Source organism: Rhinoraja longicauda, chromosome 8 (genome assembly GCF_053455715.1).
Source record: "Rhinoraja longicauda isolate Sanriku21f chromosome 8, sRhiLon1.1, whole genome shotgun sequence".
Classification (NCBI taxonomy): domain Eukaryota; kingdom Metazoa; phylum Chordata; class Chondrichthyes; order Rajiformes; family Arhynchobatidae; genus Rhinoraja; species Rhinoraja longicauda.
In genome coordinates, this window is record NC_135960.1 from 71291810 (window position 1) to 71317143 (window position 25334).

At 44.7% G+C, this 25334-nt stretch overlaps 1 protein-coding gene across 18 annotated transcripts in view; it reads right to left on the reverse strand.

Annotated features, from left to right (window-relative positions):
- LOC144596077 (microtubule-associated protein 2-like) overlaps positions 1 to 25052 on the reverse strand; it is a 280705-nt gene extending 255653 nt beyond the window's left edge. For all 18 annotated transcript variants that reach the window (XM_078404207.1, XM_078404210.1, XM_078404216.1 and 15 more), the window contains exon 1: positions 24919 to 25052. The gene's annotated coding sequence lies outside the window, so the exon portion shown is untranslated. The remainder of the gene's footprint in view (positions 1 to 24918) is intronic.
- Positions 25053 to 25334: the final 282 nt, after the last annotated feature.

A 25334-nucleotide genomic window follows, 5' to 3' on the forward strand; every position in this document is an offset into this window, starting at 1 on the left:
GCTCAGAAGACCAGGCTAACACACCATTCTCCATGAATAAAGTTGAAGGGGATAAAGAATGAAACAGAAAATTGAAAAGAATACATGTTTAAATATCCAAGTTCCAAGGAGAAGCAATCAATATTCCAAATAGAATGGAAAATGATGCATTACAATTGGAAGGAGCCATAACCCAGGTTGGTCTCTTCTTACACCACACCTCTGTAAATGTGTCCAGATCCAGACACTGAGAATGAGAGAAATTTGAGACTTGGAAGTTCAGAACCAAACTGATCAAGATCAGGTTACTTGACTGAAGGAAGAGTTTCAGGCATGAGGACACTGGTCCTCATGAGGACACAACCAGAAAATCTTGAAATATTGAAAATCTTGAAAATCCATAAACAAAATACTGCACACAGTGGAATTCTGAAATTAAGACACAAAATACTAGAAATATTCACATGGTCCAGTAATAGCTGTGGGGCCAGATGCAAAATTAGAGATTCAGGTTGATGATCATTCATCAGAATTATATCTCTTTCCACCATAATGCAACCTGAACTGTGTTTTCACTTACATTGTAAAGATTTCGGTAGCAGAGTAGATCCTAAAAATCTGACATCACTATGTGGCCCATCATCCACATCTGGTTGGACAATCACCACTGACCAAAGACCAAACTGTACCAGCCACATAGTTAGCGTGGCTACCAAAGGCTAAAAGCTGGATGCCCTGCACCATTTTACTCACCTCCTCACATCCAATATGTATAAGAAGTCCACTGCCTAGATTGAGCTACATTAACAAACCCAATAAGGACAAAGAATCCGGCAAAGAAACATAGAAAATAGGTGCAGGAGGAGGCCATTCGGCCCTTCGAGCCAGCACCGCCATTCATTGTGATCATGGCTGATCTTCCACAATCAGTAACCCGTGCCTGCCTTCTCCCCATATCCCTCGATTCCGCTAGCCCCTAGAGCTCTATCTAACTCTCATAACTCTCCAACTCGCAGATAGACACAAAATGCTGGAGTAATTCAGGCAGCATCACTGCAGAAATAGATTAGGTGACTTTTCGGGTCAGGGCCCTTCCTCAGATTGAAAAGTAAGTGATGGGGGGGGGGGGGGACAGTGAAGTGCTGGAGGCGAGTAAAGATCAGGACCAATCAGGGCCGGATAGAAATGACCTCAGGCAGAGAGGTGCCTAGTAAGCCCATTGTTGTCTAGGGAGGGTGTGATCTCAAGAGGAAAACAATGTGAAGAACTGTGGAACTGGTTAAAGGGTGGAGGAAGAGGGCATGGGATGAAGGGGGAGGGGAGCAAGTAGAAGTTACTTATAATTAGAGAATTCAACGTTCATACCACGGGGGATGGACACGAAAAGCTGGAGTAACTCAGCGGGACAGACAGCATCTCTGGAGAGAAGGAATCGGGTCGAGACCATTCTTCCAATGGGTTTGGCACCTTAATCACCATCCTAAATATTCTCTCCCTCCATCACTGAAGCACTATAATAATCGTGTGCTATCTCAAAAAGTACTACAATTATTGATCTAACTTATTCAAACACGGCCCATAGTTGAAAACATTACCATCAAGAACAGTAAGATTAATAGGTACATGGTAACACCACAGGTTTCCAACCATTCTAATTTAGAAGTATGTTCTTGTTGATTCACTATCAGTGGATCAGAATCCTGAGTCACTATTCCCATCTCAAGAGAAATTCTTACCAACACTGTCTACACCCAGAAAAATAAATAAATAAAACGGCAAGTTTCAACAAAACCACATGTGCAGAGGAGTTGGTAAGATATTGATATGGGCATATGGATGTTTCCACCAGTGGGAGAGTCTAGGACTAGAGGTCATAACCTCAGAATTAAAGGACGCTCCTTTGGGAAGGAGAATTTCTTTAGTCAGAGGGTGGTGAATCTGTGGAATGTTTTGCCACAGAAGGCTGTGGTGGCAAAATCAATGGATATATTTAAGGGAGAGATAGATAGATTCTTGATTGGTACGGGTGTCAGGGGTTATGGGGAGAAGGCAGGAGAATGGGGTTCAGAAGGAGAAATAGATCAGCCATGATTGAGTGGCGGAATAGACGTAATGGGTCGAATGGCCTAATTCTGCACCTATCACTTATGACCTAACTAAGAAATGCCTCCACAGAATTTAAGGGAGAAAAAATGATAAACTGTTTACTCTCAGTAAACAAACCAAAGTGACCCAAATTACTTTTTAAACCTTAGAATGTAGCATAATATCCAAATGAGCCAAAATGCACAAAGAATATTTTCCACCTTCTAAAAAATTCAAATTATTTTTTTTCCCGATGCTGACTAAATGGAGAGGGAATTATTAATTAATAGTGACTTGAACTACACAAATTCCCCAGAGATTTAAGATGAAGCTCTCAACTTACAACTGTTTCAAAGCCCAGAAAATTGATATACCACAGTAAAGAAGAATGAATACCACAGTTTAAAAAAAAAGACTGGTTTGAGAGAGAAAGATAGATCAGTCATGATTGAATGGTGGAGAAGACTTGATGGGCCGAATGGCCTAATTCTGCTCCTATAACTTATGAACATATTTACCCTTTTTCCCGATACAACAACGAAGGCTGCAATTTAAATGGAAATTGCTGCTCATCAGATCATTGGCGTTCACTGCAGTAAAATATACTTGTACAACACATGAGCTGAAGCTTGGGATCGAAAGATGTTCAAAAGTACCAAGCAGACAAGCCTATCTTTAAAAACTGCTGCAAACTAACTTCTTAAATATGTCAGTACGAGGATAGCTCCTCTCCTTGCTATTTGTTTTACTGGCTTTATGATTCATGGCTTCTTACCAGACTCAATGTTGTCTGTTCTGTTAGTGTCAGTCATTAAGGCCAAAGCTGGTAAAGTAGTCAGAGTAGATAATTACAGAACCATAGCTTTAGCCAGCATACTGTCAAAAGTCCGAGAAAGGATTCTGCTGGATAGGTTAAATTAGTTTGTTCACTCTATAGACAACCAGTTTGGTTTTAAAGCTAAACATGGCACAGACCTGTGCATTTATGCCTTAAAGGAAATTGTAAACAAACATAGAGGTAAAAACTCATCAGTCCTTATGTGCGTTATTGATGCTTCCAAAGCCTTTGATCGTGTTAATCATAGAACATTGTTTGTTAAATTGAGTCAAAGCGGGGGTGCCCAAATACATTGTGGGAATTCTGGCTTACTGGTAAGCCCACCAGACTATGCAAGTAAAATGGGGCAATAGGTGTCGCAGCCCCATTTGGGGTTAGCAATGGTGTCAGACAAGGGGGAAATCTTGTTCCCAGTTCTTTTAAATCTCTATATTGATGATCAGTCCAAGCAATTGAAAGCCTGTAATACTGGGTGCATGGTTGGTAATACTCTAGTGAACCATGCAGATAATCTTGTGGAACTTAGTCCATCTAGCACTGGTCTACAGCAGCTCCTTACTACATGTTCTGTGCATGGTGTGGAACATGATATCAACTGTAATGCCTGTAAGAGTGTTGCTATGATATGTAGAACCAAAGAGGATAAATGTCTAAAGTTTCCTGATTTTAAATTGGCTGATAATAATCTTAGTATCCATAATAAGGTAAAATATCTTGGACCTTTTATTACAGAACAAATGACAGATGAGGATATTTATAGGCAACGCCGCATGATGTATGCCCAAGCAAACATTCTCTTATGCAAGTTTAGTGCGTGTACAGATGGAGTGAAGATGTCTCTGTTCAGAGCATATTGTACGCCACTCTATACTGCACACGTGGTCAAACTACAGAAAAGCAAGCCTACAGAGACTTCAAGCAGCTTAGAATGATGCTATGTGAATATTACTTAAGAAACCTAGATGGTGTCGTGCAACGGCACGGTAGCGCAGCGGTAGAGTTGCTGCTTTACAGCGAATGCAGCGCCGGAGACTCAGGTTCGATCCTGACTACGGGTGCTGCACTGTAAGGAGTTTGTACGTTCTCCCCGTGACCTGCGTGGGTTTTCTCCGAGATCTTCGGTTTCCTCCCACACTCCAAAGACGTACAGGTATGATGGCTGGGTAAATGTTTAAAAAAAAAAAAAATTTAAATTGTCCCTAGTGGGTGTAGGATAGTGTTAATGTACGGGGATCGCTGGGCGGCACGGACTTGGAGGGCCGAAAAGGCCTGTTTCCGGCTGTATATATATATGATATGATAAGTGAAATGTTTGTGGCTGCAGGAGTCAATACTTTAGAAACTCTTAAGAAATCTTATGTATAAATTTATTTGCCGGATTAATGACTCTGAAAATGAAATCATCTTGGCATTATCAAACATATGGTTTAGCACTACATGCTACCAATCCCAACAGTCTCTTTGTAGGACTGATTTTTTTTCATTCTTAATTTTAAACCTTGTATTGTGCTTTTGTAAGTAATTTACTGTTCTTTTGTATGTAATTTATTCTATGTAATGTCTTGTCTTTTATTTGGACCCCGAGTCTGTAATAATGTAAAGTAGTAGTGGAAAGTAGTTGTAGTAGAAACTAGATCACCACTATTTCCTTCAGTTTCCCTAACTGCTTTGACATTTATCTGACTTATTTTGATTTACCCTTGGATTTTGAGTATGGCATTAAATATAGATGGCTTCTATTGTATTTTTTATACTTTTCTGCAAAACAATTTCAGCCAAATAAAATTTTCCTTTATATATATATTATACATTATATAATAATTTTAATGTCAATTACATTAAAGATGCAAAAATTGTAAAATTGTAAAATATCCAGAGCTACGCAAGAATGTACAACTAAAGGGGATTCAATGGTTAACATCTCACATCGTTTTCAAATCTTCTACTCATACATTTATCTTTACTCTTCACTGAACTCCTCTTAATAGTATTTTACCCTTCAGTGAACTCCTCTTAATGTGATGAATGCATTAGTTCTGGCAGACGATGAACAGGGTAATTGCCAATTCACCTCCCCATGAAATCCACCATAAAAAAGTTGATATCTGATTTTGTAATCATCTGGTAGCTCCTTCTTTGCTACAGGCTAAAATTACTTCCTTCGGCTTCAATGATGACTACATATTCCACATTGCAGGTGCTTTTTTTACACTCTATACATTTAAAACCAAAGTTCGCCTGCTTGTCGTTGCAAGCGAGAAGCAACGCCAATGTTTGATATTGCTTCTGAATGTTTGCCCTGGAATGTTGAAAGCCCAAATATTGGTAACAAAAATATACAAATAAGTGGCTTCCTTGTGTGTCTGTTTTCCTAGTCTGCAGAATGAATACTAAACCAGTAGTGATCAAAGGGCAAGTGATTCGGCTCTTTCAGTTTTTATACATTATAAGCAGTTTAGTTTAGTGATAGAGTGCAGAAACTGGCCATTCGGCCCACCGAGTCCGCAACGACCAGCAATCCCCGCACACCAACGCAAGCCAACACACTGGGGACAATTTAAATAAATAGACAGTGTGATGCAAAAGTCAAAGGGTATTTGGGAACCTCTGAATCACTTTTTATTGCGTAGCTAGGTCTTACTGCACTATGCTATATTCTTATATTATGAAAAATATCCACATGCATTTTCTGCTTCAGTATACAATACAATACATCTTTATTGTCATTGTACAGGGGTACAACGAGATTGGGAATGCGCCTCCCATATGATGCAATAATTTAATTAGCTAGTCAGTATTAATTTAAACAACAACAACCCAACGAAACAGATTGTAACAGTTTTAAGACAGAATAAAGTGCAAGTAGATCTGTGCCGGATCACTGTGCGTTTTGACCATATCATAGAGCAGGGTCCCAAACCAAAACATTGTCTATCGATTCCCTCCACGGATGCTGCCTGGCCCATTGAGTTCCACCAGTAATTTGCTCAAGATTCCACCATCTGCAGTTTCTTTTATCTCCAATATAGAAACATAGAAAATAGGTGCAGGAGTAGGCCATTCGGCTCTTCGAGCCTGCACCGCCATTCAATATGATCATGGCTGATCATATGCCTATTTACTTGAACTGCTTTATCAACAATACTATGAATCTCAACCCACACTGGGTGTCATTTGCTCTCTGATGTCCAAAACCATCCAGCACAAGGTCTCATTGGAGTCTTGGTCCAAATGTGGATCAGAGAGCCAAATTCCAGAGGCATGATAAAAGTGACTGTCTTTGACATCAAATCCATTTTTGATTAAGACTGGCATCAAGGTGCCCTGTTAATCTGGTCAAAGGGCATCACCGGAGAAGCACTCCAACAATTGTCGTCGTACCTTAGGCAAAAGGAGATTGCTGTGGTTGTTGAAGCTCAATCATTAGAGCCCAGCACATCACAGGAGTTTTTCAAGGCAATGATCTCAACAATCTTCAATAGTCTGAAGAAGGCTCTCGACCCGAAATGTCACTCATTCCTTCTCTCCAGAGATGCTGCCTGACCCGCTGAGTTACTCCAGCACTTTGTGTCGACCTTCAACAATCTTCAACTGATTTACCACTGACCTTCCTTCCACCTCGATAGAGATGTTTGCTGATGATTGATTAAATCTCAATTCCATTCACAACCCTTCAGCAAATGAAGCATCCCTGCGTGCAGCAAGACTTGTACATCAATCAGCACCACTAAAGTATCATGCAATGACAATCCCCAACAAGAGCAAAGCTAAACATAGAAGCATAGACAATAAGTGCAGGAGGAGGCGATTCGGCCCTTCGAGCCAGCACCGCCATTCATCGTGATCATGGCTGGTCATCCACAATCAGTAACCCGTGCCTGCCTTCTCCCCATATCCCTTGATTCCGTTAGCCCCTGATACATAATGGCAGTCGCATGGCGAGTCCCCGATCATCAAAATTTTAGGGGTCTGCCACATAAATAATGCTGGCAAGAAGATTGGTATTCTGCAGTGAGTGATTTTCCAAATTCTTTCCCCATTTTACAAGTGTGATGGAATACTCTCCACTTTTCCGAAAGAGTAGAGCTTCAAAAACAATCTGAAAGGCCATCACTACTCAGAATAAAGATGTCACCCAAACCCACCATCCAAAACATTCAACCTCCTCCATTGTAGAGTGTGCTACCTATAACATCCATTATAACTATCCATATCCATTTATCCTACTTACGCAGCTCCTATAGTCAGGATCTCCACTACCAATGACAAGGGGGTCAGCTAGCAGACAGGATTCACCAAGGATAGCCACAAAATGCTGGAGGAACTCAGTAGGGCAGACAGCATCTCTGGAGAGAAGGAATGGGTGACGTTTCGGGTCGAGACCCTTCTTCAGATCCCTTCGGTCTGATGGAGGGCCTTGACCCAAAAGGTACCTTATTCTATGCACATTGATGTAAAAGTGTTACATTTAATTCCAATACAAACAAAACAGTAATCTAGTAGTCCGTACAATTTAAATCAGCATTCCTGACCGAGCGAAATCAAAAATAGCTTTTAATCAAGTACAGAGCACACAATATCATTAAGCAAATCTGTGGGTCTGAGTCAATAATCAGTTTAAGACAACAGAATTCGATTTAGATTCTTGAGATATGACCATGAAGGGGCCCACAACTGGCATTCCTTTTGTATTAAATGTTCTGCTGAATTTTAGCCAGGAAATGGCATCTGGAAGAACAGCCAATTACTGCTACCTAGTCACCACAAGATGCCATTACCAACCGTAACCCACTGCAGACGTACGTGCCCTTAACACATGCTTGTGGCAAATCACACAGACTGCAATTGCCTCAGCGTTATCCAGGACTGCATGCCCTGAGCAACCACTGCCAGATGTTTAACTCTTTTTGGTAACGGATCACCCTGTCTGAAGAAGAGTCTCAACCCGAAACGTCAATCAGTCTGAGGAAGGGTCTCGACCCAAAACGTCACCCATTCCTTCTCTCCAGAGATGCTGCCTGTCCCGCTGAGTTACTCCAGCATTTTGTGCCCACCCTACTGTCAGATCTCACGTCATTCAGACCCAATTAATGATGGTGCAACGAGCTACCAAAGACTAATTTCTTCACTTCATCGAGGATCCCATCCATCAGCCTAACAACCTCTACTGCCATCTGCAAACTCTTACTCAATATCACAAAGCTATTTTGGAAGTGCAGAAAAGAAAGGTGCAAGTTGGGTGCCGGTAAAGAGGTGTAGTGCCTCCGAACAAATCCACTAGCTTTACACTACAATTCTGCACTTACTCTGTACTTACGTATAATTGTGTTTATGTGCAGTACGATTTTACTGGATTAAATGTAAAATAAAGAATTTCACCGTATCTAGGCATGTGACAATAAAGTATGGTCGAACTATTGAAGAGAGGGTGAATAATAAGGATTATCAACACATACATCAGCTAAAAATCTGAACGTCATGTCGTCTTTGGATACAGTAGTATTCAGTCCTGTATACATTTAGGATAACAGTTCACATCCTGTTTATCTTTCTATTTTAGGCACTCAGTTTGAATGTTTGTTACACAAAGAGTGAATGCGATCCATGACATTATCATGAAACAAATGTTAAATCACGAAGAGTAAACAATACTGCTTCATTACTGATTATATGGCTGCATCATGAAGATTTAATGAAGTGGACAAATGAAGATCTGAAAACAGATAGTCCAAACAATAACACATGTTGCTTTAAAGCAAATAAAAGACTATTTTAGCAATTTAGATTCTTTCTACTCAAGATGGGCGAGACAATGACAAATACAGAATTACATTTTTATGTTTAATTTTATCACTCTTTACCAAATATACCTTGCATTCTGTAATTGTTTTGATGTGATCCTTAAAAAGCAGAGTCTGATACAAGGATACCCTGAGCATCCATGCCCAAGGCACCAAGCAGTTATGACTTTCTCCAGGTTTGTACTTTATTCCATTGAAACGAAACAAACTAAAAAAATAATGTAAATGCAAAGAACATTTAAAGTTTGAAAATTTAAAGTTAGATCTGTTCCTTGGAGCACATTTCATATAATCCTAGTTTCCGACAATCAATCACTGAATTTTTAAAGTTTTGAATTAGATGCAAAAATCAGCTGTCCATTCCACCTCGCAAAATGAGGTTAGCAAAATGCTGGATCTTAAATAATCTGATTTTCAACATATCACGACTCTTAATTAATCTTTTTTTAAGGCACGTGTGATCCAGGAGGAGTTTAAGGCACCTGGGATCAATAGACAATAGGTGCAGGAGTAGGCCATTCAGCCCTTCGAGCCAGCACCGCCATTCAATGCGATCATGGCTGATCACTCTCAATCAGTACCCCGTTCCTGCCTTCTCCCCATACCCCCTCACTCCGCTATCCTTAAGAGCTCTATCCAGCTCTCTCTTGAAAGCATCCAACGAACTGGCCTCCACTGCCTTCTGAGGCAGAGAATTCCACACCTTCACCACTCTCTGACTGAAAATGTTCTTCCTCATCTCCGTTCTAAATGGCCTACCCCTTATTCTTAAACTGTGGCCCCTTGTTCTGGACTCCCCCAACATTGGGAACATGTTTCCTGCCTCTAATGTGTCCAATCCCCTAATTATCTTATATGTTTCAATAAGATCCCCCCTCATCCTTCTAAATTCCAGTGTATACAAGCCCAATCGCTCCAGCCTTTCAACATACGACAGTCCCGCCATTCCGGGAATTAACCTAGTAAACCTACGCTGCACGCCCTCCATAGCAAGAATATCCTTCCTCAAATTTGGAGACCAAAACTGCACACAGTACTCCAGGTGCGGTCTCACCAGGGCCCGGTACAACTGTAGAAGGACCTCTTTGCTCCTATACTCAACTCCTCTTGTTACGAAGGCCAACATTCCATTGGCTTTCTTCACTGCCTGCTGTACCTGCATGCTTCCTTTCATTGACTGATGCACTAGGACACCCAGATCTCGTTGAACTCCCCCTCCTCCTAACTTGACACCATTCAGATAATAATCTGCCTTTCTATTCTTACTTCCAAAGTGAATAACCTCACACTTATCTACATTAAACTGCATCTGCCATGTATCCGCCCACTCACACAACCTGTCCAAGTCACCCTGCAGCCTTATTGCATCTTCCTCACAATTCACACTACCCCCCAGCTTAGTATCATCTGCAAATTTGCTAATGGTACTTTTAATCCCTTCGTCTAAGTCATTAATGTATATCGTAAATAGCTGGGGTCCCAGCACCGAACCTTGCGGTACCCCACTGGTCACTGCCTCCCATTCCGAAAGGGACCCATTTATCCCCACTCTTTGCTTTCTGTCTGTCAACCAATTTTCTATCCATGTCAGTACCCTACCCCCAATACCATGTGCCCTAATTTTGCCCACTAATCTCCTATGTGGGACCTTGTCGAAGGCTTTCTGAAAGTCGAGGTACACCACATCCACAGACTCTCCCCTGTCAATTTTCCTAGTTACATCCTCAAAAAATTCCAGTAGATTTGTCAAGCATGATTTCCCCTTCGTAAATCCATGCTGACTCGGAATGATCCCGTTACTGCTATCCAAATGCTCAGCAATTTCGTCTTTTATAAGTGACTCCAGCATATTCCCCACCACTGATGTCAGACTAACTGGTCTATAATTACCCGTTTTCTCTCTCCCTCCTTTCTTAAAAAGTGGGATAACATTTGCTATCCTCCAATCCACAGGAACTGATCCTGAATCTATAGAACATTGAAAAATGATCTTCAATGCTTCCACTATTTCTAGAGCCACCTCCTTAGGTACCCTGGGATGCAGACCATCAGGCCCTGGGGATTTATCAGCCTTCAGTCCCATCAGTCTACCCAAAACCATTTCCTGCCTAATGTGGATTTCCTTCAGTTCCTCCATCACCCTAGGTTCTCCGGCCCCTAGAACATTTGGGAGATTGTGTGTATCTTCCTCAGTGAAGACAGATCCAAAGTAACGGTTTAACTCGTCTGCCATTTCTTTGTTCCCCATAATAAATTCCCCTGTTTCTGTCTTCAAGGGACCCACATTTGCCTTGACTATTTTTTTTCTCTTCACGTACCTAAAAAAACTTTTGCTATCCTCCTTTATATTATTGGCTAGTTTACCCTCGTACCTCATCTTTTCTCCCCGTATTGCCTTTTTAGTTAACTTTTGTTGCTCTTTAAAAGAGTCCCAATCCTCTGTCTTCCCACTCTTCTTTGCTATGTTATACTTCCTCTCCTTAATTTTTATGCTGTCCCTGACTTCCCTTGTCAGCCACAGGTGTCTCTTACTCCCCTTAGAGTCTTTCCGCCTCTTTGGAATAAATTGATCCTGCAACCTCTGCATTATTCCCAGGAATACCTGCCATTGCTGTTCTACCGTCTTCCCTGCTAGGGCCTCCTTCCAGTCAATTTTGGCCAGCTCCCGCCTCATGCCTCTGTAATCCCCTTTGCTATACTGTAATACGGACACTTCTGATTTTCCCTTCTGCCTTTCCATTTGCAGAGTAAAACTTATCATGTTGTGATCACTGCCTCCTAATGGCTCTTTTACCTCTAGTCCCCTTATCAGATCAGGATCATTACACAACACTAAATCCAGAATTGCCTTCTCCCTGGTAGGCTCCAGTACAAGCTGTTCTAAGAATCCATCTCGAAGGCACTCTACAAACTCTCTTTCCTGGGGTCCATTTCCAACCTGATTTTCCCAGTCTACCTGCATGTTGAATTCTCCCATAACCACCGTAGCATTACATTTGTGACACGCCAATTTTATCTCCTGATTCAACTGATCCAAGGGGAGCTAACGGCACATGGGAGCTGTCTAATTGGTTCCAAAAGTGGCTTTGCTGCAGGAGGCAAGGGGGAGCAGTGGAAGGATGCTTTTCTAATTGGAAATCTGTGGCTAGTGATGTGCCACACGAACCAGTGCTGTTTGAGATTACATATTAACAACTTGGTTGTGAATGTGGGAGGTATGATCAGTAAATTTGCAGGTGACATGAACATTGGTGTTCTTTGGATAGCGAAGAACGTTCCAGGTGAGACAGAGGTTCACCTGCACCTCCTCCAACCTCATCTATTGTATCCGCTGCTCTAGATGTCAACTTCTTTACATTGGCGAAACCAAACGCAGGCTCGGCAATCGTTTCGCTCAGTCCTCCTTAACCAACCTGATCTCCCGGTGGCTGAGCACTTCAACTCCCCCTCCCACTCCCAGTCTGTCCTTTCTGTCATTTACCTCCTCCAGTGCCATAGTGAGGCCCACCGGAAATTGGAGGAACAGCACCTCATATTTTGCTTGGGCAGCTTGCAGCCCAGTGGTATGAACATTGACTTCTCCAACTTTAGATAGTTCCTGGGATGGCAGGACTTTCATATGAAGAAAGACTGGATAGACTAGGCTTATAATATTATTTTAAAAAAAAAAATATTTCAGATACAGCGCGGAAACAGGCCTTTTCGGCCCACCAAGTCCGCGCCGCCCAGCGATCCCCGCACATTAACACTATCCTACACACACTAGGGACAATTTTTACATTTACCCGGTCAATTAACCTACATACCTGTACGTCTTTGGAGTGTGGGAGGAAACCGAAGATCTCGGAGAAAACCCACGCAGGTCACGGGGAGAACGTACAAACTCCTTACAGTACAGCACCCGTAGTCAGGATCGAACCTGAGTCTCCGGCGCTGCATTCGCTGTAAAGCAGCAACTCTACCGTTGCGCCACCGTGCCGCCTGGAATTTAGAAGACTGAGGGGGGATCTTATAGAAACATATAAAATTCTTAAGGGGTTGGAGAGGCTAGATGCGGGAAGATTGTTCCCGATGTTGGGGAAGTCCAGAACCAGGGGTCACAGCTTAAGGATAAGGGGGAAGTCTTTTAGGACCGAGATGAGAAAACATTTCTTCACACAGAGAGTGGTGAGTCTGTGGAATTCTCAGCCACAGAAGGTAGTTGAGGCCAGTTCATTGGCTATATTTAAGAGGGAGTTAGATGTGGCCCTTGTGGCTAAAGGGATCAGGGGGTATGGAGAGAAGGCAGGTACAGGTTACTGAGCTGGATGATCAGCCATGATCATATTCAATGGCGGTGCAGGCTCAAAGGGCCGAATGGCCTACTCCTGCACCTATTTTCTATGTTTCCTCTTCCTTCCAGAGAATTGGCCTCCACTGCCTTCTGAGGCAGTGAATTCCACTGATTTACAACTCTCTGACTGAAAAGGTTTTTCCTCACATCCGTTCTAAATGGCCTACCCCTTATTCTTAAACTGTGGCCCCTGGTTCTGGACTCCCCCAACATTTGGAACACGTTTCCTGCCTCTAACGTGTCTAACCCCTTAATAATCTGATATGTTTCGATAAGATCTCCTCTCATCCTTCTAAATTCAAGTGAATACAAGCCTAGCCGCTCCAGTCTTTCAACATATGACAGTCCAGCCATTCCGGGAATTAACCTAGTAAACCTACGCTGCACGCCCTCAATAGCAAGAATATCCTTCCTCAAATTTGGAGACCAAAACTGCACACAGTACTCCAGGTGCGGTCTTATTAGGGCCCTATACAACTGCAGGACCTCTTTGTTCCTATACTCAACTCCTCTTGTTATGAAGGCCAACATTCCATTGGCTTTCTTCACTGCCTGCTGTACCTGCATGCTTCCTTTCAGTGACTGATGCACTAGGACGCCCAGATCTCGTTGTACGTTCCCTTTTCTTAACTTGACACCATTCAGATAATAATCTGCCTTCCTATTCTTACCACCAAAGTGGATAACCTCACACTTATCCACATTAAACTGCATCTGCCATGCATCCGCCCACTCACACAACCTGTCCAAGTCACCCTGCAACCTCATAGCATCTTCCTCACAGCTCACACTACCACCCAGCTTTGTATCATCTGCAAATTTGCTAATGGTACTTTTAATCCCTACATCCAAGTCATTAACGTATATTGTAAATAGCTGCGCATCTGTAGAACTTGGTGAGGGTTGTTGGGGGACATGCCGAACTTCTGAAGCCTTCTAAGCGTTGGTGTGCTTTCATGGTTGTTACTTCAGTATGGGTGGTCCAGGAGAAATTGTTGGTGATATTTACTCCTGGGAATTTTAAGTTTTCAACCATCTCTACTTCGACGCCGTCAATCCACACTGGGAAGTGTGGACCGTTACGCTTCCTAAAGTCGATCACTATCTCTGTTGTCTTGCTGACATTGAGAACCTAAAAGTGCCTAATTCAAAGTTTGGCAGGGCACGAGTTTGGAAGGCAGTTTTCCATTATTGGAAAAGAATGGAATAAAAACAGAATGCTTAATTGATAATCATAAAATTGGCTAGTGGGGGCACTTCAGCATTCATCACCAACAATAGACAATAGGTGCAGGAGGAGGCCATTCGGCCCTTCGAGCCAGCACCACCATTCAATGTGATCATGGCTGATCATTCTCAATCAGTACCCGGTTCCTGCCTTCTCCCCATACCCCCCGACTCCACTATCCTTAAGAGCACTATCTAGCTCTCTCTTGAATAAAAACTTTAAACTAAACAAAAATATATTTCACCATTTAAATCTTTTCTCAGCAGTTTTCGATAAGTATAAATACGGTCTCAGAAAGTTTATAAGGCAAATACTTCCTACAAAATCCATGACTTGAAAGTATCTAAATTAAAAAGTCTGAAGAAGGGTCTCGACCCGAAACGTCACCCATTCCTTCTCTCCAGAGATGTTGCCTGTCCCGCTGAGTTACTCCAGCATTTTATGTCTACCTTCGATTTAAGCCAGCACCTGCAGTTCTTTCCTACATAAATAAAAAAAGCTAATGCTGGTACAATTTCTAATTTTGAAATTTCCAAAATGTCAAAGTCATGAGCAAGCCAAAGTATTCTGCTACAATAGATAAAAGATAAATGGTAACATTACCAGACAGTAGGTGCTACAAAATACTGAATCATTTGCTCACAGCAAAACGGAAACGTTGGTATGTTCTTCAGTATTTTGGTACTTCAATAACTACAGAAATATTTTCACAAAGAAAACCTATGCATACTTTCAGAGAACAACACTGCACACAAATGCTGGAGTGAATGTAGAAAGGAATCACCAGGACATTGCCTGGATTGGAAGACTTTAGTTAACAAGGAGAGATGAAGATCATTGAGATTGCAAGCAGCACGACAGAAATAATTAAATATAGCAGCTCTGAGCCTAGCTGGATAAACGAAGCCGCACAAATCGGTGCTGTAACTATCAAGCTGATTATCCATTTAAACGCATTTGCGATCTACCAATGGCAATGGAGCTGCCGACTGAGGGAATTCCCGATCGCTGGGGAATCCCCGACTTCGCGGAGGATTGCAGGAACCGTGGGTGCAGTACCTGGAAACACCAGGGAAGCCTCCATCGTGCCCGGAAACGTGGCCGACAGGCTGGACTATATCAGACTGTACCATTCCACTAGCCAGCGTTCAGCCACTGGGAAATAAAGTGGAGGACCTAAGGTCAAGACTGCTTTATCAAAGGGAGCGGAGGGAATGCTGTGCGCTCTGTTTCACAGAGACATGGCTCACCCCCAGCTCCCCAGACACAGCCGTCCAGCCTGAAGGTTTCTCCATCCATCGTACGGACCGAACGCAGGCATCGGGAAAAGGGAGAGGCGGGGGCATTTGTCTCATGGTCAACTCTTCATGATGACCACAGGTCCACCCAGCCAAACTGACATTTGGTCAAGTATGCTGATGACACAGTTCTCCTCCTGTCTCTGCTCTCAGGCCCCTCACAGCTCAGCTTTTCATGAGTTTGTGGAGTGATGCGACAACTCCTGTCTTGAACTAAATGCAAACAAGACCAAGGAGATGGCAGTGACCCTCTACAACAAGCAGAGGGAACTGGCTGCGGCAGTCATCACCACTATCCAGGGGAAGCCTGTGGAGATTGTTGAGGAGTACAAGTACTTGAGCACAGTCTTCGACAACCTGCTGAAATTTGCCTCCAACACAGAGGGCATCCTCAGGAAATGCCAGCAGCGGCAGTATCTCCTGAGGAAGCTCAACTCCTTTGGGGTCAGCAAGGACATCCTCAGGATGTTTCACTACTCCTTCATTGAGAGCGTCATCACCCTCTCCTTCACCTGCTGGTTCCACTCCATCAGCCTTCAGATAGAAACCGCCTGCAGAGCACAGCCAAAGTCTGTTCCAAAATTATTGGACTCCTGTCAGAACCCTCTTCACCCTCTGCGACCAGCAGATGCAGGGTTGGGTTTTACAGGACCCCTTACATGTCCTGTCCTCTGCGTTTGAGTGGCTCCCCTCAGGACGCCGGCTTCGCTGTCCAGGCTGTGGGACACAGAGGAGGACAACCTTTGTCCCCAAGGCTGTTCAGCTCCACAACTCCCAACCACCCCTGTCCCACTGCTCACCCTGCTTATCCCCCCCTCCCCCCCCCCAATAGTTTTTGTACTACTCCACGTGCCTTTGTAAATTGCCCCACGGGGACAAACAAAGTGTTTTGAACTTGAACTTGAATTACTGAGGTCTGAAGTTGTCACCTGCTTTAAGAGGGCATCAATAATACCCGTGCCCATGAAGGGTAAGGTGACGTGCCTCAATGACTATCGACCAGTGGCACTAACGTCCATGGCGATGAAGTGCTTTGAAAGGTTGGTTATGGCGCATATCAACTCCTACCTCAACAGAAACCACGATCCACTACAGTTTGTCTACCGCCACAACAGGTCAACGGAGGATGCAATCCCACTGGCTCTCCAGTCTGTACTGGACCACTTGGATAATAAAATCACATACGACAGGCTGTTGTTTATAGACTACAGATCAATACAATCATCCCTTCCAACTGGATCCTCGACTTCCTCATCAACAGACCAGTCTGTACGAATTGGCAGCAACATGTCTTCCCCAACAACCATCAGTACGGGAGCACCTCAAGGTTGTTCGTTCAACTTCAAGTAACCCTTGTATCCCCCCTCACTCCACCCCTCCCCCACCCAAGCCTTACCAGCTTCAAAGTCGTCTTGTTGAGTCTCATTGTCTGTAACTCGTTTTCACCTAGCTCACAGCTAACAATGGCCTGTTTCCTTTATCATTGTTACATTTTTGTACATATCTCTGATTCATTTGTTCTACACCGTCTATATCTCTCATTTCCCTCTCTCCTGACTCTCAGTCTGAAGAAGGGTCTCGACCCAAAACATCACCTATTCCTTTTCTCCAGGGATGCAGTCTGACCCGCTGAGTTACTCCAGCTTTTTGTGTCTATCTTTACTCACGACCGTGTAACCAGACACAGTGCGAACCCCATCTTCAAGTTCGCCAACAACACCACCGTTGTTAGACAAATTACAGATGAGGATGAGTCAAAGTATAGGAGTGAGATCCATTGATTGACCAAATGGTGCCAGCACAACAACCAGTTCTCAATGTCATTAAGATCAAGGAACTGATTATGGACTTTGGAAGAGGAACAATGAGGACCCAGAAACCTGTTCATATCAACAGGATGGTGGAGAGTGTCAAAAGCTTCAAATTCCTGGGCGTGCATATCTCTGATCTTTCCTAGACCCAGCACACTGAGGCAATTACAAAGAAAGCCCATCAACTCCTCTACTTCCTGAGAAGATTGCAGAGATTCAGTATGTCAGAGAGGATTCTCTTGAACTTGTACGGGTGTACAGTAGAGAGCATATTGACTGGTTGCATCACTGCCTGGTTCACCACCTTGGATGCCCAGGAGCAAAGATGACTCCAAAAAGTTGTGAACACTGCCCAGTCCAACACCGGCTCTGACCTCCCCACCATCGAAGGGATTTACCGGAGTCACTGCCTCAAAAAGGCAGCCAGCATCATCAGAGACCCACACCACCCTGGTCACACACTCATCTCACCCCTGCCATCGGGTAGAAGGTACAGGAGCCTGAAAACTGTAATGTCCCCTACAGCCATCAGGCTATTAAACACTACAACCTCAAATAAGGTCTGAACTACAAAGACTTGGGCCATTGGTTTTGTGTTTTTGCGTGTGTGTGTGTGTGTGTGTAATCCTTTTTTCTCATTTATTATATTGTTTACAGAACACTTTGTTACATATTCTGTTATGCAGAATACGAATTTCATTGTTCTGTGGAACATATGACAATGAAACACTCTTGACTGTTGGGATGGGATAAGCTGGATTTTGTTTTACCTGGAGCAAAGGATGCTGAGTTGAAAAGAATCGTTTATTGTCGCATGTGAAAGGTTACAGTGAAATTCTTTGCTTGCATACCCAAGGTATGCAAATAGTCGCCCATAAAGGGCGCTTACAAAGTTACAAATTCCTCTTTCTCTCCCCCCCCCCCATGCCAGATTCCCCTTTGTTCTCCCCCCCCCTCTCTGCTCCCTCACGGCAGTCCCCTCCCCCCCCCCACCGGATCCTCCATTGCCTATTGTTCTTCCCCCGTACCCACAGCGGTCTCCCCCCCCACCGGATCCTCCATTGCCCATTGTTCTTCCCCCTCCCTCACAGTGATCCTCCCTTTGTTCCTTCCCGATAGAAGTACACAAGGTAACGAGTGGCATGGAGAGCATAGTGTTTTTTCTCTGGTATGGGCATCAAAAACAAGAGAGCGTAGGTTTGAAGTCAGAAGGAGGAGTTTCACAGGGGACCCGAGGGAATAATTTTAGTTTATGACAGGGGCTGTTGTTATTTGGAACTCACTGCCAGAGGCAGAGCTGAAATCAGATACAATCACTATTAATAAGAGACTTTTATACAGATCGGCAAACCACAGAAATGTCATGAAGCTACCTAGTGCTGCTAAATTTGATTCGGATAGATAGCCAAGAATTTGGGGCATCCAAAGGGCCTATCTCTATGTGTAGGAAGGAACTGCAGATGCTAGTTTACACTGAGGATAGACACAAAGTGCTGGAGTAACTCAGCAGGTCAGGCAGCATCAGCGTCTCAGGTCGGGACCCTATTTCTATGCCCCATGACTCATGTCAATTAAATATACTGAACTTGCAAATAATTATAACCAGATCCAGTAAATTGTCATTCTGGACCTTCCATCTAAAATTACCCATATGTTCACATATTAGTAGCAAGAGTTATGGTGCAAAGATTATAACACGAAATGATTTCTGATTGTTACGTAAACAAGAAAATAATTCAGTTAGTGGTTATTGGTTGTAAGTTAGTGGTTTTGCAGATAGTGAAGATGGTTGTGAACGATTGCAGCAGGATCTGGATCGATTGGCCAGGTGGGCGGAGGAATGGTTGATGGAATTTAATACAGAGAAGTGTGAGGTGGTGCATTTTGGGACATACAACAAGGGCAGGAGCTACACAGTAAACGGTAGGCTCGAGGTAGTGTTGTAGAGCAGAGGGATCTTGGAGTACAGGTGCATGGTTCCTTGAAGGTCGAGTCGCAGGTAGATAAGGTGGTCAAAAAGGCTTTTGGCACATTGGCCTTCATCAGTCAGAGAATTAAGTGTAGAAGTTGGGAGGTCAAGTTGCAGTTGTATAAGATGTTGGTGAGACCGCATTTAGCATATTGTGTTTAGTTCTGGGCACCATGTTATAGGAAAGATATTGTCAAGCTTGAAAGGGTTCAGACTGGCAAACATGTTCTATTCGTTTTTCCATTCCTTTAAAACAGTACTTAGAATTATCCAAACAGGATTATTCTTTGTCCCGCCCACTCCCCTAACATCAGTCTGAAGAAGGGTCTCGACCCAAAACGTCACCCATTCCTTCTCTCCAGAGATGCTGCCTGACCCGCTGAGTTACTCCAACATTTTGTGTCTACCCAGGATTATTCTGATAGCATTTATTCACAAAGTGCTGGAGTAACTCAGCAGGTCGGGCAGCATTTCGGGAGAGAAGGAATGGGTGATGTTTCGGGTCGAGACCCTTCAGACCCTTCACCCATTCCTTCTCTCCCGAGATGCTGCCCAACCTGCTGAGTTACTCCAGCACTTTGTGAATAAGTACCTTCGATTTGTACCGGCATCTGCAGTTATTTTCTTATATTATTCTGATAGCAGTTCCAACAGCAGATAATTGTTTGTTTTTACACGATTACAAAAATAAAAACTGTGCTTTAAAGTGGCAATTTTAAATTTCAAATTACATACATACACCTTTTACATCAGTGTTCTCTATTGAAACAATGTCCCGGCTCAGTTGGCCTCAGTGTGATCTACATCTTAACATAATCATTATTCCATACTCCTTCAGCAATTCTATAGTTTAGCTTTGCCCACTTCACTCCCCTCACAATGGGTTTCACAAACACCTTTTCTGGAAATCTTACCACAGGTCCCCGGCTTTGTCTTTTTTTAAAAAGTTTACCAGAATCATCAAGAAATAAAATAAACAAACAAAAGATCCTCTGTCAAAATCAATATACAGTAATTCTGGCAAATCCTCCGTATGTTCCGGAGGGACAAACACTCGAAAAGGCCAAGATTTGATAAAGGTTCGCTCCAGGGCAGCAATAAATAGAGTATGAATATTGATTTCTCTAACTTCAAGTAACCCTCTCTCTCCATCCCTCCCCCACCCAAGTCGTACCAGCTTCAAAGTCGTCTCGTTGAGTGTCATTGTCAGTGCTCGTTCTCACTAGCACACAGTGCTCGTTCTCACCTGCATATCTTTCATTCACTCGTTCTATATCTCTCTACATCACCGTCTATATCTCTCGTTTCCCTTTCCCCTGACTCTCAGTCTGAAGGAGGGTCTTGACCCAAATGACAGCTATTCCTGATTTGGATAAACATTATTAAACAAATGTAAGAAAATTACTGCAGATGCTGGTACAAATTGAAGGTATTTATTCACAAAATGCTGGAGTAACTCAGCAGGTCAGGCAACATCTCAGGAGAGAAGGAATAGGTGACGTTTCGGGTCGAGACCCTTCTTCAGACTGATGTCAGGGGGGCAGGACAAAGGAAGGATATAGGTGGAGACAGGAAGATAGAGGGAGAACTGGGAAGGGGGAGGGGAAGAGAGGGACAGAGGAACTATCTAAAGTTGGAGAAGTCAATGTTCATACCGCTGGGCTGCAAGCTGCCCAAGCGAAATATGAGGTGCTGTTCCTCCAATTTCCGATGGACCTCACAATGGCACTGGAGGAGGCCCATGACAGAAAGGTCTGACTGGGAGTGGGAGGGGGAGTTGAAGTGCTCAGCCACCGGGAGATCAGGTTGGTTAAGGCGGACTGAGCGAAGGTGTTGAGCGAAACGATCGCCGAACCTGCGTTTGGTTTCGCCGATGTAAAGAAGTTGACATCTAGATCAGCGGATACAATAGATGAGGTTGGAGGAGGTGCAGGTGAACCTCTGTCTCACCTGGAAAGACTGGGTCCTTGGATGGAGTTGAGGGGGGAAGTGAAGGGACAGGTGTTGCATCTCCTGCGATTGCAGGGGAAAGTGCCCGGGGATGGGGTGGTTTGGGTAGGAAGGGACGAGTGGACCAGGGAGTTACGGATGGAACGGTCTTTGCGGAATGCAGAAAGGGGAGGGGATGGGAAGATGTGGCCAGTAGTGGGGTCCCATTGTAGGTGACGGAAATGTTGGCGGGTGATTTGTTGGATACACTGGCTGATGGGGTGGAAGGTGAGAACGAGGGGGATTCTGTCCTTGTTACGAATGGGGGGAGGGGAAGCAAGAGCGGAGCTGCGGGATGTAGAAGAGACCCTAGTGAGAGCCTCATCTATAATCTTAAACAAATGTGTAGACTCCGAGAATGTCCAGGTTTTTTTTTGCACAGTTCCTGTATTGTACAGGCTCATCAGTCTGAAGAAGGGTCTCGACCCGAAACGTCACCCATTCCTTCTCTCCCGAGATGCTGCCTGACCTGCTGAGTTACTCCAGCATTTTGTGAATAAATCGATTTGTACCAGCATCTGCAGTTATTTTCTTATATCCTGTATTGTACATATTTTTTACTTGAATAAAATTTATTTTGATTTTGTTTTAAAATATTCTCTTTTTCTCCAGAGATGCTGTCTGACCTGCTGAGTTACTCCAGCATTTTGTGTCCATCTTCAGCAAGAGCTAGATGGCTCCAAGAACAACAGAAAGGGATCAAAGTCAAATAAGAATTCTTCTCAATCCAAGCTGCTATCCGCTGACCTCCAGAAAAGGTGCATCTGTCTAGACACAGATGGCGATATATCAGGCTTAGCTCTGATGCCCAATCCCTAGTCAGAAAGCATCGTGACAATTACCATCACAACAGAAGAAACCAGTTTGCTCAATAAGAACAGGCTGCTGCTATCGGTGAAAGTCGGCACCTTACATTAAGAAGAACATGTGTACACAGAAAGGAGGCTTGAATTATTTGTAAAACAGTTTTGATGGTGAAACCGATTTAAGTGACCTACATTGCCAAAAAATACAAGAATAAAGTTGACAACATTAAATCTCCTGAAAAACAAATAAAATCGACATGGCATACATATTTTGTAACTGTCATGAGCCAATGAACCAATTCAGGTAACTGGTTAAAAAAATATATACTTATTTATATTCCAGAGAGCAGGGCATGTTAAATACAGTAACCTAAGATGGCATTCACGAACCATTCAGTTCGAGCGATGTGATTTATGACATAACTGGAACCCCTGCAATACATCACCCCAAACAGTTGTTTTTCTTTGTAATACATAGCAATGATGTTTTGCACATTGGCACTCTGAACGTACAAAAGAATGGGATGACGGTAACTTTAGTGTTTTCCCCAGTTGGCCCTTCACCAATTTTCAGTGTTAAAGGATTCACACCCCTGAGCCAAGGCATTCATAAACTCAGAACACAACGAACCTTCTTTTCCTCTCCAATTATCCTTCTCCCTGTGTGATCCTTTCTTTGCCATTTTACAAGATAGAGCCAACCTGTTTTGTGATTTTTCTACTCCCTTTCCCTTGTTCTTTCTGAGCCCAGTTCAGTGCCAAGCTCTTTGTCCACCCCCCCCCCCCCGAAATCTGGTTCAAATTGGTACATATTGCTTTAATGAAATTGCCCCAAATTCGAGCATGTGTAAAATAAAAATCGGCATCCATGTCACCACATTCACAGCTGTACCACAAAAAAAAACTGCGTCTTGTGCTAAACAAAGGAATCAACCAACTGGCTATTTGCACAATGGTCAACGACCAAAAGTCATTTCACTTGAAGTGTAAAAAAGGAGAGCTGGGCTGGCCCTTCTCCCAGCACCATCTGGCAGGCAGGTGGGTGGATGGATGGGCTTTGTAGCATCTATCCCTTTGTGACCATTTGCACTGTAAACGCGCGTCGAAGTCAGGAAGCTGATTCGCAGGCGCACTCCAGCATCGTGGAGGTAGGTTCTCAATGCAAGGGAGATGAGCCACTGCAGTATAAGGCACCACCAACCCCTTTCCTATGTATGCACAGGCAGTAATACCGTACACAGTGAGAGCGTGAGTGATCCGCTGGCCATGGAAGAAGGCGGGTCATACGCATTTACACTGAAACACCCTGTCTCTTGGTCACATCTTCAGCGAATGCATTCTCCAGAAGAAACATTTCAGAATCTTAGTTAAATGACCAAACAAAAAAAAATCAAGTGTTGCAAAAGATTTTGGAAGCCAACCCGTCTTCCCTTCCCCAGGAGATGTACTGGTGCATCAGTGGGACAATTTTTGTTTCCTTCGCGACCATGTATTTATTGTATTGTTTCTGTAAAAGTGTGGTTCGGTCGATCCTTAGTAGATACACCGAATGCTCAGCATTTTAATAAATGGCACTTAATCCTGGGTCTGCAAACGTGGGGACGTAATTCAGATGAAAGTAAACGCTGAACAGAACAAAAGAGACAGTCCCACCCTCCCCTCCCCTCCTCCCTCCCTCCCTTCCCTCCCCTCCCTCCCTTCCCTCCCTCCCTTCCCTCCCCTCCCTCCCCTGATCAGCTGCAGACAGCCGGCAAGACTCGAGACCAGAGGCTCAATTAAGAGACGCAGTTTTCCTGAATGTTCTAACGCCACACAAAGACATGTCAGATTTTGCGCATTTTACCCCAGCAGGAAAAAAAATGCCCCATTTATCTGCCTCGGGGAAGAAGTGCAGCTGCAAGCAACCGTGCAAACATGTCGTGCGTTTGGGTGTGACAAATAGTCTGCCTTCCCCTGTTGATTGTAGCATTACCAAAGATGACAGTGAGTGCTGCAAAAGGACAGAATAGGACTGAGGAGAGTCTGCATGGATTCACCATGGTTTACCCCACCCCAACCCAACCCAACCCACACAGTTGCACAAAATGTGGCAGGTTGCGCCAGTGGAAAATGGGAGAGACAAAAGGTGGGAGAGACGACTGCGGCGTTGGTGTGTACTGGCGGAGACTGCCAATGTTGCTCATCATCCGCCCTGCCTGGACCACACAACACAACACACCACAGGCTGGCTGGCTGGTTGGCCGCTCTATTGTCACTCGCTGCCAGGCTGAAGCACCTCGTCTCGCCTGCACCCCCCAGCCCAGCCTCACCCCCCTACCCAGTCCTGGGTGCACCCCCCAGCCCAGCCTCACCCCCCCTGCCCAGCCCTGCCTCACCCCCCCTGCCCAGCCCTGCCTCACCCCCCAGCCAAGCCTACCTCACCACCCTACCCAGCCCAGCCTCACCCCCCAGCCCTGCCTCACCCCCCTGCCCAGCCCAGTCTCACCCCCCAGCCCAGCCTACCTCACCCCCCTACCCAGCCCTGCCTCACCCCCCCAGCCCAGCCCAGCCCTGCCTCACCCCCCCCCTCCTCACCCCCCTGCCCTACCTACACCCCCCTACCCAGCCCTGCCTGAATCACCCTCCTGCCCTGCCTGACCACACCACATCTCGCCTCCCTGCCCTGCCCTGCCCTGCCCAGCTCTGCCTCACCCTCCTGCCCAGTTAGACAAGGTCACAAGCACGAAGCAGCATCACCCCCTGCCCTCCCCTGCCCCGCTCCCCCTGTATCTCCACACTTACCTGTGGTGCTGGTGCTGGTGCTGGTGCTGGAGCTCCGCTGGCCGGCTGGGCGCGCACCGACTGAGGCAGAGAGAGACCAGACCGGGCACAGGCAGAGAGGGAGGGGCGGGACAGAGGCGCGCCCGCCAGCGGGGTGCGCGTGTCCGCCATGGCGCCAACGTGCAGGCGGCCCGCGCGCGCGCGCTCCCGGGGATCGGGGGAACAGACGATGCGCGCTCCCGAGGACCACAGAAACAGACAATGCGCGCTCCCGAGGATCAGCAAGATTCCATGCATGTTCCCACAGATCTGGGAATGTCATGCGTGTTCCCAGGGATCTGGGAATGTCATGCGTGTTCCCAGGGATCAGGGAATGTTGATGCGTGTTCCCGGGATCAGGGAATGTCATGCGTGTTCCCGGGGATCAGGGAATGTCA